Genomic DNA, 17,062 nt, shown 5'->3' with positions numbered 1-17,062 from the left:
GAGGAAATATATATAGGAGAAACCATATGGTAACGTGGTGACTGTAGTTAGAGAAAATAATTCATCAGACCTGATTAAAAAACCAGGGCGGGCCGTGGACCGGACACACCGTTGGAGAAAGTAATTTATCAGGTAAGCATAAATTCTGTTTTCTCCAACATAGGTGTGTCCGGTCCACGGCGTCATCCTTACTTGTGGGAACCAATACCAAAGCTTTAGGACACGGATGAAGGGAGGGAGCAAATCAGGTCACCCAAACGGAAGGCACCACGGCTTGCAAAACCTTTCTCCCAAAAATAGCCTCCGAAGAAGCAAAAGTATATAATTTAAAAAAAAAATTTGGTCAACAGGAACCTCATTCTTGAAGGCCCATGTGGAAGCCACAGCCCTAGTGGAGTGAGCTGTGATACTTTCAGGAGGCTGCCGTCCGGCAGTCTCAAAAGCCAATCTGATGATGCTTTTAAACCAAAAGGAAAGAGAGAGGTAGAAGTTGCTTTTTTACCTCTCCTTTAACCAGAATAAACAACAAACAAAGAAGATGTTTGTCTAAAATCTTCAGTAGCCTCTAAATAGAATTTTAGAGCACGGACAACGTCCAAATTGTGTAACAAACGTTCCTTCTATGAAACTGGATTCGGACACAAAGAAGGTACAACTATCTCCTGGTTAATATTTTTGTTGGAAACAACCTTCGGAAGAAAACCAGGCTCAGTACGTAAAACCACCTTATCTGCATGGACCAGATAGGGCGGAGAACACTGCAGAGCAGATAACTCAGAAACTCTTCTAGCGGAAGAAATTGCAACCTAAAACAAAACTTTCCAAGATAATAACTTAATATCTACGGAATGTAAGGGTTCAAATGGAACCCCTTGAAGAACTGAAATAACTAGATTAAGACTCCAGGGAAGAGTCAAAGGTCTGTAAACAGGCTTGATTCTAACCAGAGCCTGAACAAACGCTTAAACGTCTGGCACAGCTGCCAGCCTTTTGTGAAGTAAAACAGATAAAGCAGAGATCTGTCCCTTCAGAGAACTTGCAGAAAATCCTTTCTCCAAACCTTCTTGTAGAAAGGAAAGAATCTTAGGAATTTTTATCTTGTTCCATGGGAATCCTTTAGATTCACTCCAACAGATATATTTTTTCCATATATTATGGTAAATTTTTCTAGTTACAGGCTTTCTAGCCTGAATAAGAGTATCTATTACAGAATCTGAAAACCCACGCTTTGATAAAATCAAGCGTTCAAACTCCAAGCAGTCAGTTGGAGGAAAACCAGATTTGGATGTTCGAATGGACCCTGAATAAGAAGGTCCTGTCTCAAAGGTAGCTTCCATGGTGGAGCCGATGACACATTCACCAGGTCTGCATACCAAGTCCTGCGTGGCCACACAGGAACTATCAAGATCACCGAAGCCCTCTCCAGATTGATCCTGGCTACCAGCCTGGGAATGAGAGGAAACGGTGGGAATACATAAGCTAGGTTGAAGATCCAAGGTGCTACTATTGTATCCAATAGAGTCGCCTTAGGATCCCTGGATTTGGACCCGTAACAAGGGACCTTGAAGTTCTGACGAGAGGCCATCAGAACCATGTCTGGAATGCCCCATAATTGAGTTATTTGGGCAAAGATTTCCAGATGGAGTTCCCACTCCCCCGGATGCTCCTCCATCGCCAGGGAACTCCTTGTTTCCCCCTGATGGTTGATATATGTAACAGTCGTCATGATGTCTGATTGAAACCTTATGAATTTGGCCTTTGCTAGTCAAGGCCAAGCCTTGAGAGCATTGAATATCGCTCTCAGTTCCAGAATGTTTATCGGGAGAAGAGATTCTTCCCGAGACCATAGACCCTGAGCTTTCAGGAGTTCCCAGACCGCGCCCCAGCCCACCAGACTGGCGTCGGTCGTGACAATGACCTACTCTGGTCTGCGGAAGCTCATTCCCTGTGACAGGTTGTCCAGGGTCAGCCACCAACAGAGTGAATCTCTGGTTATTTGATCTACTTGTATCGTCGGAGACAAGTCTGTATAATCCCCATTCCACTGTCTGAGCATGCACAGGTGTAATGGTCTTAGATGAATTAGTGCAAAAGGAACTATGTCCCTTGCCGCAACCATCAAACCTATTACTTCCATGCACTGCGCTATGGAAGGAAGAAGAACAGAATGAAGTACCTGACAAGAGCTTAGAAGTTTTGATTTTCTGGCCTCTGTCAGAAAAACCTTCATTTCTAAGGAAACTATTATTGTTCCCAAGAAGGGAACTCTTGTTGACGGGGACAGAGAACTTTTTTCTATGTTCACTTTCCACCTGTGAGATCTGAGAAAGGCTAGGACAATGTCCGTATGAGCCGTTGCTTTTGACAGAGACGACACTTGAATCAGGATGTCGTCCAAGTAAGGTACTACTGCAATGCCCCTTGGTCTTAGCACCGCTAGAAGGGACCCTAGTACCTTTGTGAAAATCCTTGGAGCAGTGGCTAATCCGAATGGAAGTGCCACAAACTGGTAATGTTTGTCCAGAAAGGCGAACCTTAGGAACCGAAAATGTTCCTTGTGGATAGGAATACGTAGGTACGCATCCTTTAAGTCCACCGTGGTCATGAATTGACCTTCCTGGATGGTAGGAAGGATCGTTCGAATGGTTTCCATTTTGAACGATGAAACCCTTAGAAACTTGTTTAGAATCTTGAGATCTAAAATTGGTCTGAATGTTCCCTCTTTTTTGGGAATTATGAACAGGTTGGAGTAAAAACCCATCCCTTGTTCTCCTAATGGAACAGGATGAATCACTCCCATGCTTAACAGGTCTTCTACACAGTGTAAGAATGCCTGTTCGAAGATAATTGAGACCTGTGGAACCTTCCCCTTGGGGGTAGTTCCCTGAATTCCAGGAGATAACCTTGAGAAACTATTTCTAGCGCCCAAGGATCCTGAACATCTCTTGCCCAAGCCTGAGCAAAGAGAGAAAGTCTGCCCCCCACCAGATCCGGTCCCAGATCGGGGGCCAACACTTCATGCTGTTTTGGTAGCAGTGGAAGGTGACTTGGCCTGCTTACCCTTGTTCCAGCCTTGCATCGGCCTCCAGGCTGGCTTGGTTTGAGAAGTATTACCCTCTTGCTTAGAGGGTGTAGAATTTGAGGCTGGTCCGTTTCTGCGAAAGGGACGAAAATTTGGTTTATTTTTAGCCTTAAAAGACCTATCCAGAGGAAGGGCGTGGCCCTTTCCCCCAGTGATGTCTGAAATAATCTCTTTCAAGTCAGGGCCAAACAGTGTTTTACCCTTGAAAGGGATGTTAAGCAAAAGCGCTCTGCGCGCCACGATAGCAAACCCTGAATTATTCGCCGCTAATCTAGCTAATTGCAAAGCGGCATCTAAAATAAAAGAGTTAGCCAATTTAAAAGCTTGAACTCTGTCCAAAACCTCCTCGTACGAAGATTCTTTATTGAGCGACTTTTCTAGTTCTTCGAACCAGAAACACGCAGCTGTAGTGACAGGAACAATGCATGAAATTGGTAGTAGAAGGTAACCTTGCTGAACAAACATCTTTTTAAGCAAACCCTCTAACCTTAAATCCATAGGATCTTGAAAGCACAACTATCTTCTATAGGAATAGAAGTGCTTTTGTTTAGAGTAGAAACCGCCCCCTCGACCTTGGGGACTGTATGCCATAAGTCCTTTCTGGGGTCGACTATAGGAAATAATTTCTTAAATATAGGGGGAGGACAAAAGGTATGCCGGGCCTTTCCCACTCCTTATTTACTATGTCCGCCACCCGCTTGGGTATAGGAAAAACATCGGGGGGCACCAGAACCTCTAGGAACTTGTCCATCTTACCTAATTTCTCTGGAATGACCAAATTGTCACAATCATCCAGAGTAGATAATACCTCCTTAAGTAGTGCGTGGAGATGTTCTAATTAAAATTTAAAAGTTACAATATCAGGTTCTGCTTGTTGAGAAATTTTCCCTGAATCTGAAATTTCTCCCTCAGACAAAACCTCCCTCCTGGCCCCTTCAGATAGGTGTGAGGGTATGTCAGAACAGATATCATCAGCGTCCTCTTGCTCTTCAGTGTTTAAAACAGAGCAATCACGCTTTCTCTGATAAGTAGGCATTTTGGAAAAAATGCATGCAATAGAATTATCCATTACAGCCATTAAGTGTTGTATGGTAATAAGTATTGGCGCACTAGATGTACTAGGGGCCTCTTGTGTGGGCAAAACTGGTGTAGACACAGAAGGGGATGATGCAGTACCATGCTTACTCTCCTCATTAGAGGAATCATCTTGGGCAATATATCTATGGCATTATAATCCCTACTTTGTTTGGACATTATGACACAAATATATCACATATATTTAAAAGGGGAGACACATTGGCTTTCATACATATAGAACATCGTTATCTGATGGTTCAGACATGTTAAACAGGCTTAAACTTGTCAACAAAGCACAAAAAACGTTTTACAATAAAACCGTTACTGTCCCTTTAAATTTTAAACTGAACACACTTTATTACTGAATATGTGAAAAAGTATGAAGGAATTGTTCAAAATTCACCAAAATTTCACCACAGTAACTTAAAGCCTTAAAAGTATTGCACACCAAATTTGAAAGCTTTAACCCTTAAAATAACGGAACCGGAGCCGTTTTTACATTTAACCCCTATACAGTCCCAGGTATCTGCTTTGCTGAGACCCAACCAAGCCCAGAGGGGAATACGATACCAAATGATGCCTTCTATAAGCTTTTTCAGTGGTGCTTAGCTCCTCACACATGCATCTGCATGCCATGCTTTCCAAAAAACAACTGCGCATTAGAGGCGCGAAAATGAGGCTCTGTCTATGACTAGAAAAGGCCCCCAGTGAAAAAGGTGTCCAATACAGTGCCTGCCGTTTTTATTAAAACAATCCCCAAGATTTAACAACTATTAAAAGTAATAATCTGCCAAATATACTTAGTAAAGTAATCGTTTTAGCCCAGAAAAATGTCTTAATCAATGTCTCCACCCTTGTGGTGGAGAGGTTTTGAAATCCAGAAGGTATCCCTGAGATATAATCTTCAACGTCCAGGGATCCTGCACATCTCTTGCCCAAGCCTGGGCGAAGAGAGAAAGTCTGCCCCCCACTAAATCCGTCTCCGGATAGGGGGCCCTGTCTTCATGCTGTCTTAGGGGCGGAAGTAGGCTTTCTGCCCTGCTTGCCCTTGTTCCATGACTGGTTGCCTTTCCAACCCTGTCTGTAACGAGCAGTAGTTCCTTCCTGTTTTGGAGCGGAGGAAGTTGATGCTGCTCCTGCCTTGAAGTTACGAAAGGCACGAAAATTAGACTGTTTGGCCTTCGGTTTGGCCCTGTCCTGAGTTAGGGCATGGCCCTTACCTCCCGTAATGTCAGCAATAATTTCCTTCAAGCCGGGCCCGAATAAGGTCTGCCCTTTGAAAGGAATGTTAAGTAGCTTAGACTTGGAAGTTACATCCGCTGACCAGGATTTAAGCCAGAGCGCTCTGCGCGCCTGTATGGCGAATCCGGAATTTTTAGCTGTAAGTTTGGTTAGATGTACTACGGCATCTGAAACAAACGCATTAGCTTGCTTAAGGGTTCTAACTTTGCTCAAAGCCTCATCCAATGGCTCTGTGCGAATCGCCTCTTCCAGAGACTCAAACCAGAATGCCGCTGCAGCCGTGACAGGCGCAATGCATGCAAGAGGCTGCAAAATAAAACCCTGTTGAACAAACATTTTCTTAAGATAACCCTCTAATTTTTTATCCATTGGATCTGAGAAAGCACAGCTATCCTCCACCGGGATAGTGGTACGCTTGGCTAAAGTAGAAACTGCTCCCTCCACCTTAGGGACCGTCTGCCATATGACGCCGTGGACCGGACACACCTATGTTGGAGAAAAGAGAGAGAGGTAGCCGAAGCCTTTTGACCTCTCCTCTGTCCAGAGTAAACGACAAACAGAGAAGAAGTTTGTCTAAAATCTTTAGTTGCCTGTAAGTAGAACTTCAGAGCACGGACCACGTCCAGATTATGCAAAAGACGTTCCTTCTTTGAAGAAGGATTAGGACATAACGATGGAACAACAATCTCTTGATTGATATTCCTGTTAGAAACAACCTTAGGTAAAAACCCAGGTTTAGTACGCAATACTACCTTGTCTGAATAAAAGATCAGATAAGGAGAATCACAATGTAAGGCAGATAACTCAGAGACTCTTCGAGCCGAGGAAATAGCCATCAAAAACAAAACTTTCCAAGATAAAAGCTTAATATCAATGGAATGAAGGGGTTCAAACGGAACACCCTGAAGAACTTTAAGAACCAAGTTTAAGCTCCATGGAGGAGCAACAGCTTTAAACACAGGCTTAATTCTAGCCAAAGCCTGACAAAAGGCCTGAACGTCTGGATTCTCTGCCAGACGTTTGTGTAAAAGAATAGACAGAGCTGAAATCTGTCCCTTTAGCGAACTAGCGGACAAACCTTTTTCTAAACCCTCTTGTAGAAAAGCCAATATCCTAGGAATCCTAACCTTACTCCATGAGTAACTCTTGGATTCGCACCAATATAAATATTTACGCCATATCTTATGGTAAATCTTTCTGGTCACAGGTTTCCGAGCCTGTATTAATGTATCAATAACCGAATTCGAAAACCCCCGCTTAGATAGAATCAAGCGTTCAATTTCCAGGCAGTCAGCCTCAGAGAAATTAGGTTTGGATGGTTGAAAGGACCCTGAATTAGAAGGTCCTGCCTTAGAGGAAGAGACCATGGTGGACAGGACGACATGTCCACTAGGTCTGCATACCAGGTCCTGCGTGGCCACGCAGGCGCTATCAGAATTACCGATGCCCTCTCCTGTTTGATCCTGGCAATCAGTCGAGGTAGCAACGGAAATGGTGGAAACACATAAGCTATGTTGAAAACCCAAGGGGCTGCTAATGCATCTACCAGCACCGCTCCCGGGTCCCTGGACCTGGATCCGTAACAAGGAAGCTTCGCGTTCTGGCGAGATGCCATGAGATCCAGATCCGGTTTGCCCCAACGACGAATCAGTTGAGCAAATACCTCCGGGTGAAGTTCCCACTCTCCCGGATGAAAAGTCTGGCGACTTAGGAAATCCGCCTCCCAGTTCTCTACGCCTGGGATGTAAATCGCTGACAGGTGGCAAGAGTGAGACTCTGCCCAGCGAATTATCTTCGAGACTTCCAACATCGCTAGGGAACTCCTGGTTCCCCCTTGATGATTGATGTAAGCCACAGTCGTGATATTGTCCGACTGAAACCTGATGAACCTCAGTCTTGCTAACTGAGGCCAAGCTAGAAGAGCATTGAATATTGCTCTTAATTCCAGAATGTTTATTGGAAGGAGTTTCTCCTCCTGAGTCCACGAACCCTGAGCCTTCAGGGAATTCCAGACTGCTCCCCAGCCTAGAAGGCTGGCATCCGTTGTTACAATCGTCCAATCTGGTCTGCGAAAGATCATTCCTTTGGACAGATGAACCGGTGACAACCACCAGAGAAGAGAATCTCTGGTCTCCTGGTCCAGATTTAGCAAAGGGGACAGATCTGAGTAATCCCCGTTCCATTGACTGAGCATGCATAGTTGCAGCGGTCTGAGATGCAGGCGCGCAAATGGCACTATGTCCATTGCCGCGACCATTAAGCCGATTACCTCCATGCACTGAGCTACTGATGGGCTTGGAATGGAATGAAGGACACGGCAAGCATTGAGAATCTTTGATAACCTGGACTCCGTCAGGTAAATCTTCATCTCTACAGAATCTATAAGAGTCCCTAGAAAAGGAACCCTTGTGAGTGGTAACAGAGAACTCTTTTCCACGTTCACTTTCCACCCATGCAACCTCAGAAATGCAAGAACTATCTCTGTATGAGACTTTGCATTCTGAAAACTTGACGCTTGTATCAGAATGTCGTCTAGGTACGGAGCCACCGCTATGCCTCGTGGTCTTAGTACCGCCAGAAGTGAGCCCAGAACCTTCGTAAAAATTCTCGGGGCCGTGGCTAACCCGAAGGGAAGAGCCACAAACTGGTAATGCCTGTCTAGAAAGGCAAACCTTAGGTACCGATAATGATCTTTGAGAATCGGTATGTGAAGGTAAGCATCCTTTAAGTCCACTGTGGTCATATATTGACCCTCTTGGATCATGGGTAGGATGGTTTGAATGGTTTCCATCTTGAACGATGGTACCCTTAGGAATTTGTTTAAGATCTTTAAGTCCAAGATTGGTCTGAAGGTTCCCTCTTTTTTGGGAACCACAAATAGATTTGAGTAAAATCCTTGTCCCTGTTCCGATCGCGGAACTGAGTGGATCACTCCCATGATTAAGAGGTCTTGCACACATTGTAGAAATGCCTCTCTCTTTACTAGGTTTGTTGATAACCTCGAAAGATGGAACCTCCCTTGTGGTGGAGAGGTTTTGAAATCCAGAAGGTATCCCTGAGATATAATCTTCAACGTCCAGGGATCCTGCACATCTCTTGCCCAAGCCTGGGCGAAGAGAGAAAGTCTGCCCCCCACTAAATCCGTCTCCGGATAGGGGGCCCTGTCTTCATGCTGTCTTAGGGGCGGAAGTAGGCTTTCTGGCCTGCTTGCCCTTGTTCCATGACTGGTTGCCTTTCCAACCCTGTCTGTAACGAGCAGTAGTTCCTTCCTGTTTTGGAGCGGAGGAAGTTGATGCTGCTCCTGCCTTGAAGTTACGAAAGGCACGAAAATTAGACTGTTTGGCCTTCGGTTTGGCCCTGTCCTGAGGAAGGGCGTGGCCCTTACCTCCCGTAATGTCAGCAATAATTTCCTTCAAGCCGGGCCCGAATAAGGTCTGCCCTTTGAAAGGAATGTTAAGTAGCTTAGACTTGGAAGTTACATCCGCTGACCAGGATTTAAGCCAGAGCGCTCTGCGCGCCTGTATGGCGAATCCGGAATTTTTAGCCGTAAGTTTGGTTAGATGTACTACGGCATCTGAAACAAACGCATTAGCTTGCTTAAGGGTTCTAACTTTGCTCAAAGCCTCATCCAATGGCTCTGTGCGAATCGCCTCTTCCAGAGACTCAAACCAGAATGCCGCTGCAGCCGTTACAGGCGCAATGCATGCAAGAGGCTGCAAAATAAAACCCTGTTGAACAAACATTTTCTTAAGATAACCCTCTAATTTTTTATCCATTGGATCTGAGAAAGCACAGCTATCCTCCACCGGGATAGTGGTACGCTTGGCTAAAGTAGAAACTGCTCCCTCCACCTTAGGGACCGTCTGCCATAAGTCTCGTGTGGTGGCGTCTATAGGAAACATTTTTCTGAATATCGGGGGAGGGGAAAAAGGCACACCGGGTCTATCCCACTCCTTACTAATAATTTCTGTAAGTCTTTTTGGTATAGGAAAGACGTCAGTACACACCGGTACCGCATAGTATCTATCCAACCTACACAATTTCTCTGGGATTGCCACCGTGTCGCAATCATTCAGAGCCGCTAATACCTCCCCTAGTAACACACGGAGGCTCTCAAGCTTAAATTTAAAATTTGAAATTTCGGAATCCGGTCTCCCCGGATCAGAACCGTCACCGACAGAATGAAGCTCACTGTCCTCATGTTCTGCAAATTGTGACGCAGTATCAGACATGGCTCTCGTGTCATCAGCACGCTCTGTCCTTAACCCAGAGCTATCGCGCTTGCCCCTCAATTCGGGCATATTATATAATACTTCTTTCATAACATTAGCCATATCATGTAAAGTGATTTGTAAGGGCCTAGATGTACTTGGCGTCTCAATCCTACGCATCTCCCGAGCGGGAAACGCAGGTACTGACACGTGAGGAGAGTTAGGCGGCATAACTTCCCCCTCGTTGTCTGGTGATAGTTTCTCTATCGGTACAGATTGACTTTTATTCAAAGCAATATCAATACAATTGGTTCACATCATTCTATTGGGCTCCACATTGGCTTTTGAACATGATGAACAAACAGTTTCCTCTGAATCAGACATGTTTAAACAGACGTAGCAATGAAACTAGCAAGCTTGGAAATCACTTTCAATAAGTTTACAAGCAATATAAAAAACGCTGCAGCGCTTCAAAAATATAGATATAATTAAACAATTCTTAACAAGAAGTGTATTATTAGCAGAGGATTGCACCCATTAGCAAAAGGATGATTAACCCCTCAATACCCAAAACGGATAAAACGGATATCAATTAAGATTTAACGCTTTTAATCACAGTCAAGCACACTGTCACAGATCTGCTGTGACTGATTACCTCCCTAAAAAATGAATTTTGCAGACCCCTGAGCTCTCTAGAGATGTCCTGGATCAAGGAGGAAGAAGCAGGAAGACTGTGCTTGAATTATAACTGCGCAACAAGGCGCTAAAACAAGGTCCCTCCCACTCCTATCACAACAGTGGGAGCCCTGATATAACGGTTTCCATGCAGAAAATATATGTCAGCCATGTGGAAAAAAATCATGCCCAAAGAGATTTATCACCAAAGTACCTCACAAAAACGAATAACATGCCAGTAAACGTTTTATTAAAAAATAACATTTTCCAATGTCATGCAAAGTTATCACTAAGCCTGCTACCAGTCGCTACCACTGCAGATAAGGCTTAAGTATTATTTCAGTTTTAACAGTATTTTCTCAGTCAAATTCTAGTCCCTAGAAAATAACTTGACTGCGCATACATTTATCAGCCTGATACCAGTTACCACTACTGCATTTAAGGCTGTACTTACATCATACGGTAACAGCAGTATTTTCTTAGTCAATTCCATTCCCAGAAAATAATGTACCGCACATACCTCATTTGCGGAGGACCCCGCATGCTATTCCCAGTTTCTGAAGTTACCCCACTCCTCAGAATGTCGAGAACAGCCAGTGGATCTTAGTTACGCCTGCTAAGATCATAGAAAAAAAACGCAGGCAGTTTCTTCTTCCAAATACTGCCTGAGATAGAAAAAACAGCACACTCCGGTGCCATTTAAAATAACAAACTTTTGATTGAAGAATAGATAAGTAAAAACTCCAGCTCCTCTCGCGACCTCCTTCTCTGTTGAGGGTTGCAAGAGAATGACTGGATATGACATGTGAGGGGAGGAGCTATATAGCAGCTCTGCTTGGGTGATCCTCTTGCAACTTCCTGTTGAGAAGGAGAATATATCCCATAAGTAATGGATGACCCGTGGACTACTGAACACACTTAACAAGAGAAATTAAACTTTCTTGGTTCAGACAGAGCATGCCATTTTAAACACATTTATGTCTATAATCAAATTTGTTCTCTTGGTATAATAACATACCTAGGTAGGTTCATCAGCAGCAATGCACTACTGGGAGGTACCGTGTGTATGTGTATATATATATATATATATATATATATATATATATATATATATATATTAAAACATATGGACTGCACTCATTGGATTTGTGAAAATAAAAATAGATTTAATTTGTTATATCATAGTGATGTTTTGGGATCCACAGACCCCTTCCTCAGACCAAACATGGAAGGGGCTTGTGGATCCCAAAACGTCACACACACACACAAATAAGCATCTGAATAGGTTTGAATAGAAACCCTGAATTATTCGCAGGTCTTCTAGGTCTGTTACGCATGCCAAGAAAGCTTTGTCTATTAAAAAATCTTTTGGAACATGAGGATATTTCTTGAGGAGGGCAAGACCAACCACAAGCAAACCTGAATTTCATCAAGAGAAGCATCTTGGGAAATAAGGTCAGAGATGTTGCCACGCCATACTGCAGTAGCTGCAGATACACAGGCTACACAAACCAAGAGTTGTTGTCACGCCATACTGCAGTAGCTGCAGATACACAGGCTACACAAACCAAGAGTTGTTGTCACATCATACTGTAGTAGCTGAAGATACACAGGCTACACAAACCAAGAGATGTTGTCACATCATACTGCAGTAGCTGCAGATACACAGGCTACACAAACCAAGAGTAGTTGTCACATCATACTGCAGTAGCTGCAGATACACAGGCTACACAAACCAAGAGTTGTTGTCACATCATACTGCAGTAGCTGCAGATACACAGGCTACACAAACCAAGAGTTGTTGTCACATCATACTGCAGTAGCTGCAGATACACAGGCTACACAAACCAAGAGATGTTGTCACATCATACTGCAGTAGCTGCAGATATGCAGTCTATACTAACAGCTGGACTAAACATATAGCCTGCTAGCTGAAAATATCTTCTGAACATTTTCTGTCCATCAAAACCTTAAGAGGGGTACTGTCCTCTAAAGGAATAATAGTCTGCCTTGCAAAAGTGGAAATTGCACAGTTTATCTTTGGAATAGTCTCCCATACCTCAAATTTTTTAGAGGGTAAAAGGAACGTTTTGAATTTGGCAAAGGGAATATCTGGTATATTCCATTCCTTCTTTATTAGCTCAGAAACTCCATCATGAACTAGGAAGGTATATAGCTTTGTTGGGGATGCCTTAAAGAGAATTTAAAAAAAAAAAAAACCACTGGTGAAAAAAAAAAAAAAACCGGTCAACTATATTGTTCAAAAAATGTAGTTTGTGAATCAAGATATAAATTTCTGAGCCATTAAAATTGATGGACCTGAAAAAAATAAAAAAGAAGGATATAGACACAGTGATAAAGACCAGATAGGAAGATAGAATATCAAACTTAGATCTTCATAACCAAAAGATGGAGCAATCAGAATTACTGATTAGCGAAAGAGCTAGATTTTAACTACGACCATATGGTCTAAATGTGAACAAAGTCGTATATTAACAATCTGGTTGCAAACCGTTTAAAGGAGAAACTGTTCTACCAGAAGAAGTCACTGTAAACTGAAGCAATCTGCCTCAAAATGTTTACATCTAGAAATGATGGAAAAAATTACAGTACTCAATTTAAGACAAATTCAAGACACAACTACTATTGGTAAGAAAACTATAAGATCTCCTCTGAGGAACAAAATATGCCACAGCAGTGACATTGCCTGACATGAAAAAACTAAACAAATGTTGAGAAAAAAAGGCAGAGTCTGAGAAGAAAGAAGATTGTACACAAGTACAAGGAAATTTACTGGAACCCAACGCCTTGCACTCCTCAAATCCCAGACTACTCCCCAACTTAAGAGACTGGTGTCAGTAGAAATGATAGTCCAAAAAAAGAAATACAAATGCCTCGAGAAAACTGAAGTAAAATAAACCAGTAGGACAGAGACTGATTTACAGAGGAATCTAAAAGTACTAAAGTAAGTCCCAAAGAAAGAACCACAAATATTAATATTATCAGGTATTTGTAGGGCGCCAACAGATTCCGCAGCGCTTGTAGAAAGCATTTGTCGAGAAGTCAAATTTAGGAACTGGTGGTGGTCCTCAAGGATTGAAATATAAAGAACAGCATCCTTCGTATGCATTGTGAACAAAAAAAAAGAACCCCTAATAACTAGGGTAAAATGGACTAAACAGACTCCAGCTTGAAAGTTGGAACTCTGAGAAGCCTGATAAAGTTTTGCGATATACAGTAACTAGGTCATAAAGTTTCCACTTTCTTATGGACAACATCAAATTGGATTAAAATCCATGAACTTATTTTAAAAAATGGAACCAACTCTACCATTTTCTATGTTCCAGGTCAAAGGTTGAGAAAAAGAACTCCCAACTGTACAGAATCTTTTAGAAAAGTCATAATAACCTTCACTGAAGGAAATGTAGGCCTGAAGTCCATACTGTAACGGTACGCAAATATGATTAGAATCCAGAGATTTTGTACATAATGAGACTAGGCCTTTTTAGAAATGAATAATCTACCGCACACCAGAATAAAATCTGGACTGGAGGTACAAGTTATTTGAAATAGGAAGAAGGTTTAACCTTTTTTAAATAACACTATACTTCCAGACAGTGGAATTAAAGTATATAAAATAGTGGAATTAAAGTACATAAAAAAAAAATCCTCATATTTAATTTATTTTCTTCCCTTTACCTATCTCTTTGTAGTAGTTTTCCTAATTCCTTCCGCTGGACTTACATCAGTGTTCGTCTTCCTCCCCTCCATCTTCTTTAATTAAATATTAATTTTTCATTCTAATAATTTTCCCTTGCACAAAGTTATTTCACCTGAATTCCAGTAATTGCCATCCAGCAGATCAGCCATATTCCACCAGTATTATAGTAATTGCCAGTAACATCAGTCATGGTTAGCTCACATCCATATTCCTAAATGGGGAGGTAACTTGGAAGTCTTGTGTTCCTTTTAAACAGAATTCTTTTTTTCCCACTTTCTGCCTCTCTGTTTCCAGCTCAAAAGCTGCCACTCACCCTTCATCTGTCATTTGGAAGTATTCTCTCAGTTCTGTCATTCAGTTAGTTAATTCCACAAAATTATTCTTAAAAATTTGTAAATATATACATAATGAATATTTAGCTATGGTTATACTAGTTCTGTACAGTGTGTGTATATATATATATATATATATATATATATATATACACATATATACACACACACACATACATACATTATAGAGGTTTGTGCCTTTTTTACAAAAAACATGTTATTGGTCCAAGGGATTCAAAATTGCGAGTTTAGTGGTCCCTGAGGTCTGAAAGGTTGGCGATAGTGTTGAATAGAAAGTAATAATGCTAGCCGTATAAGAAAAGAAGAGCCCTACATTTGGCTACCAATCAGCAAGCTTTACCTAGGTGCTGAACCTATATGGGCTGTCTCCTAAGTTAACATAATTGCTTTTTAAATAAAGATACCAAGAGAATAAAGAAAAATTGATAATAGGAGTAAATTAGAAAGCTGCTTAAAATTGCATGCTCTATCTGAATCATGAAAATCATAGGATTCATATCGCTTTACAAAAACGTTTAAATTTTATTGCACAAACTATCATTAAATACATTTATGTTAAACGATGCAATTCATTTGTGCTTTGGATAGCAGAAAATTATATAGTATTAGAAAAATATTTCACTGCCCCCACCCTGCTACTTCATAATGCAAACTGGCTTGCAAGATTTTCTGTGGAGTACATACATACATACATACATATATATATATATATATATATATATATATATATATATATATATACACACACACATATAAAACAAAATTTATGCTTACCTGATAAATTCCTTTCTTTTGCGATGTACAGAGTCCAAAGATTCATCCTTACTTGTGGGATATTATCCTTCCTAACAGGAAGTGGCAAAGAGAGCACCACAGCAGAGCTGTCTATATAGCTCCCCCCTTAACTCCAATCCCCAGTCATTCGACCGAAGGCCAAGGAAGAAAAAGGAGAAACTATAAGGTACAGAGGTGACTGCAGTTTTTAATAAAAAATACCATCTGTCTTGAATAGAGAGGGCGGGCCGTGGACTCGGTACATCGCAAAAGAAAGAAATTTATCAGGTAAGCATAAATTTTGTTTGCTTTTGCATGATGTACCGAGTCCACGGATTCATCCTTACTTGTGGAATACCAATACCAAAGCTTTAGGACACGGATGAAGGGAGGGACAAGACAGGAACCTAAACGGAAGGCACTACTGCTTGCAAAACCTTTCTCCCAAAAATAGCCTCCGAAGAAGCAAAAGTATAAAATTTTGAAAATTTTGAAAAAGTATGGAGCGAAGACCAAGTCGCAGCCTTACAAATCTGTTCAACAGAAGCATCATTTTTAAAAGCCCATGTGGAAACTACCGCTCTAGTAGAATGAGTTGTAATCCTTTCAGGAGGCTGCTGTCCCGCAGTCTCATAAGCCAAACGGATGATGCTTTTCAGCCAAAAGGAAAGAGAAGTCGCCGTAGCCTTTTGACCCCTACGCTTTCCAGAATAGACAACAAACAAAGAAAATGTTTGACGAAAATCTTTTGTTGCTTGTAAATAACAGATATCTGTCCTTTTAGGGAACTATCTGACAATACTTTCTCCAATCCCTCTTGGAGAAAAGACAAAATCCTAGGAATCCTGATTTTACTCCAGGAGTAACCTTTGGATTTGCACCAAAAAACATAATTTATGTAAGAACTTACCTGATAAATTCATTTCTTTCATATTAGCAAGAGTCCATGAGCTAGTGACGTATGGGATATACATTCCTACCAGGAGGGGCAAAGTTTCCCAAACCTCAAAATGCCTATAAATACACCCCTCACCACACCCACAATTCAGTTTAACGAATAGCCAAGAAGTGGGGTGATAAAAAAGTGCGAAAGCATGTAAAATAAGGAATTGGAATAATTGTGCTTTATACAAAAATCATAACCACCACAAAAAAAGGGTGGGCCTCATGGACTCTTGCTAATATGAAAGAAATGAATTCATCAGGTAAGTTCTTACATAAATTATGTTTTCTTTCATGTAATTAGCAAGAGTCCATGAGCTAGTGACGTATGGGATAATGATTACCCAAGATGTGGATCTTTCCACGCAAGAGTCACTAGAGAGGGAGGGATAAAATAAAGACAGCCAATTCCTGCTGAAAATAATCCACACCCAAAATAAAGTTTAATGAAAAACATAAGCAGAAGATTCAAACTGAAACCGCTGCCTGAAGTACTTTTCTACCAAAAACTGCTTCAGAAGAAGAAAATACATCAAAATGGTAGAATTTAGTAAAAGTATGCAAAGAGGACCAAGTTGCTGCTTTGCAAATCTGATCAATCGAAGCTTCATTCCTAAACGCCCAGGAAGTAGAAACTGACCTAGTAGAATGAGCTGTAATCCTTTGAGGCGGAGTTTTACCCGACTCAACATAGGCAAGATGAATTAAAGATTTCAACCAAGATGCCAAAGAAATGGCAGAAGCTTTCTGGCCTTTTCTAGAACCGGAAAAGATAACAAATGAACTAGAAGTCTTTCGGAAAGACTTAGTAGCTTCAACATAATATTTCAAAGCTCTAACAACATCCAAAGAATGTAACGATTTCTCCTTAGAATTCTTAGGATTAGGACATAATGAAGGAACCACAATTTCTCTACTAATGTTGTTGGAATTCACAACTTTAGGTAAAAATTCAAAAGAAGTTCCCAACACTGCCTTATCCTGA

The 17,062-nt window shown here is 41.5% G+C and overlaps 1 protein-coding gene across 1 annotated transcript in view; it reads right to left on the bottom strand.

Annotated features, from left to right (window-relative positions):
- MRPS9 (mitochondrial ribosomal protein S9) overlaps window positions 1-17,062 on the bottom strand; it is a 601,112-nt gene that overhangs the window by 271,328 nt on the left and 312,722 nt on the right. The window lies entirely within an intron of this gene.

The sequence above is a fragment of the Bombina bombina genome, chromosome 3 (genome assembly GCF_027579735.1).
Source record: "Bombina bombina isolate aBomBom1 chromosome 3, aBomBom1.pri, whole genome shotgun sequence".
Taxonomy (NCBI): Eukaryota; Metazoa; Chordata; class Amphibia; order Anura; family Bombinatoridae; genus Bombina; species Bombina bombina.
The sequence above is the reverse complement of the archived record's forward strand: the minus strand, read 5'-3'. Positions and strand labels throughout refer to the sequence as shown.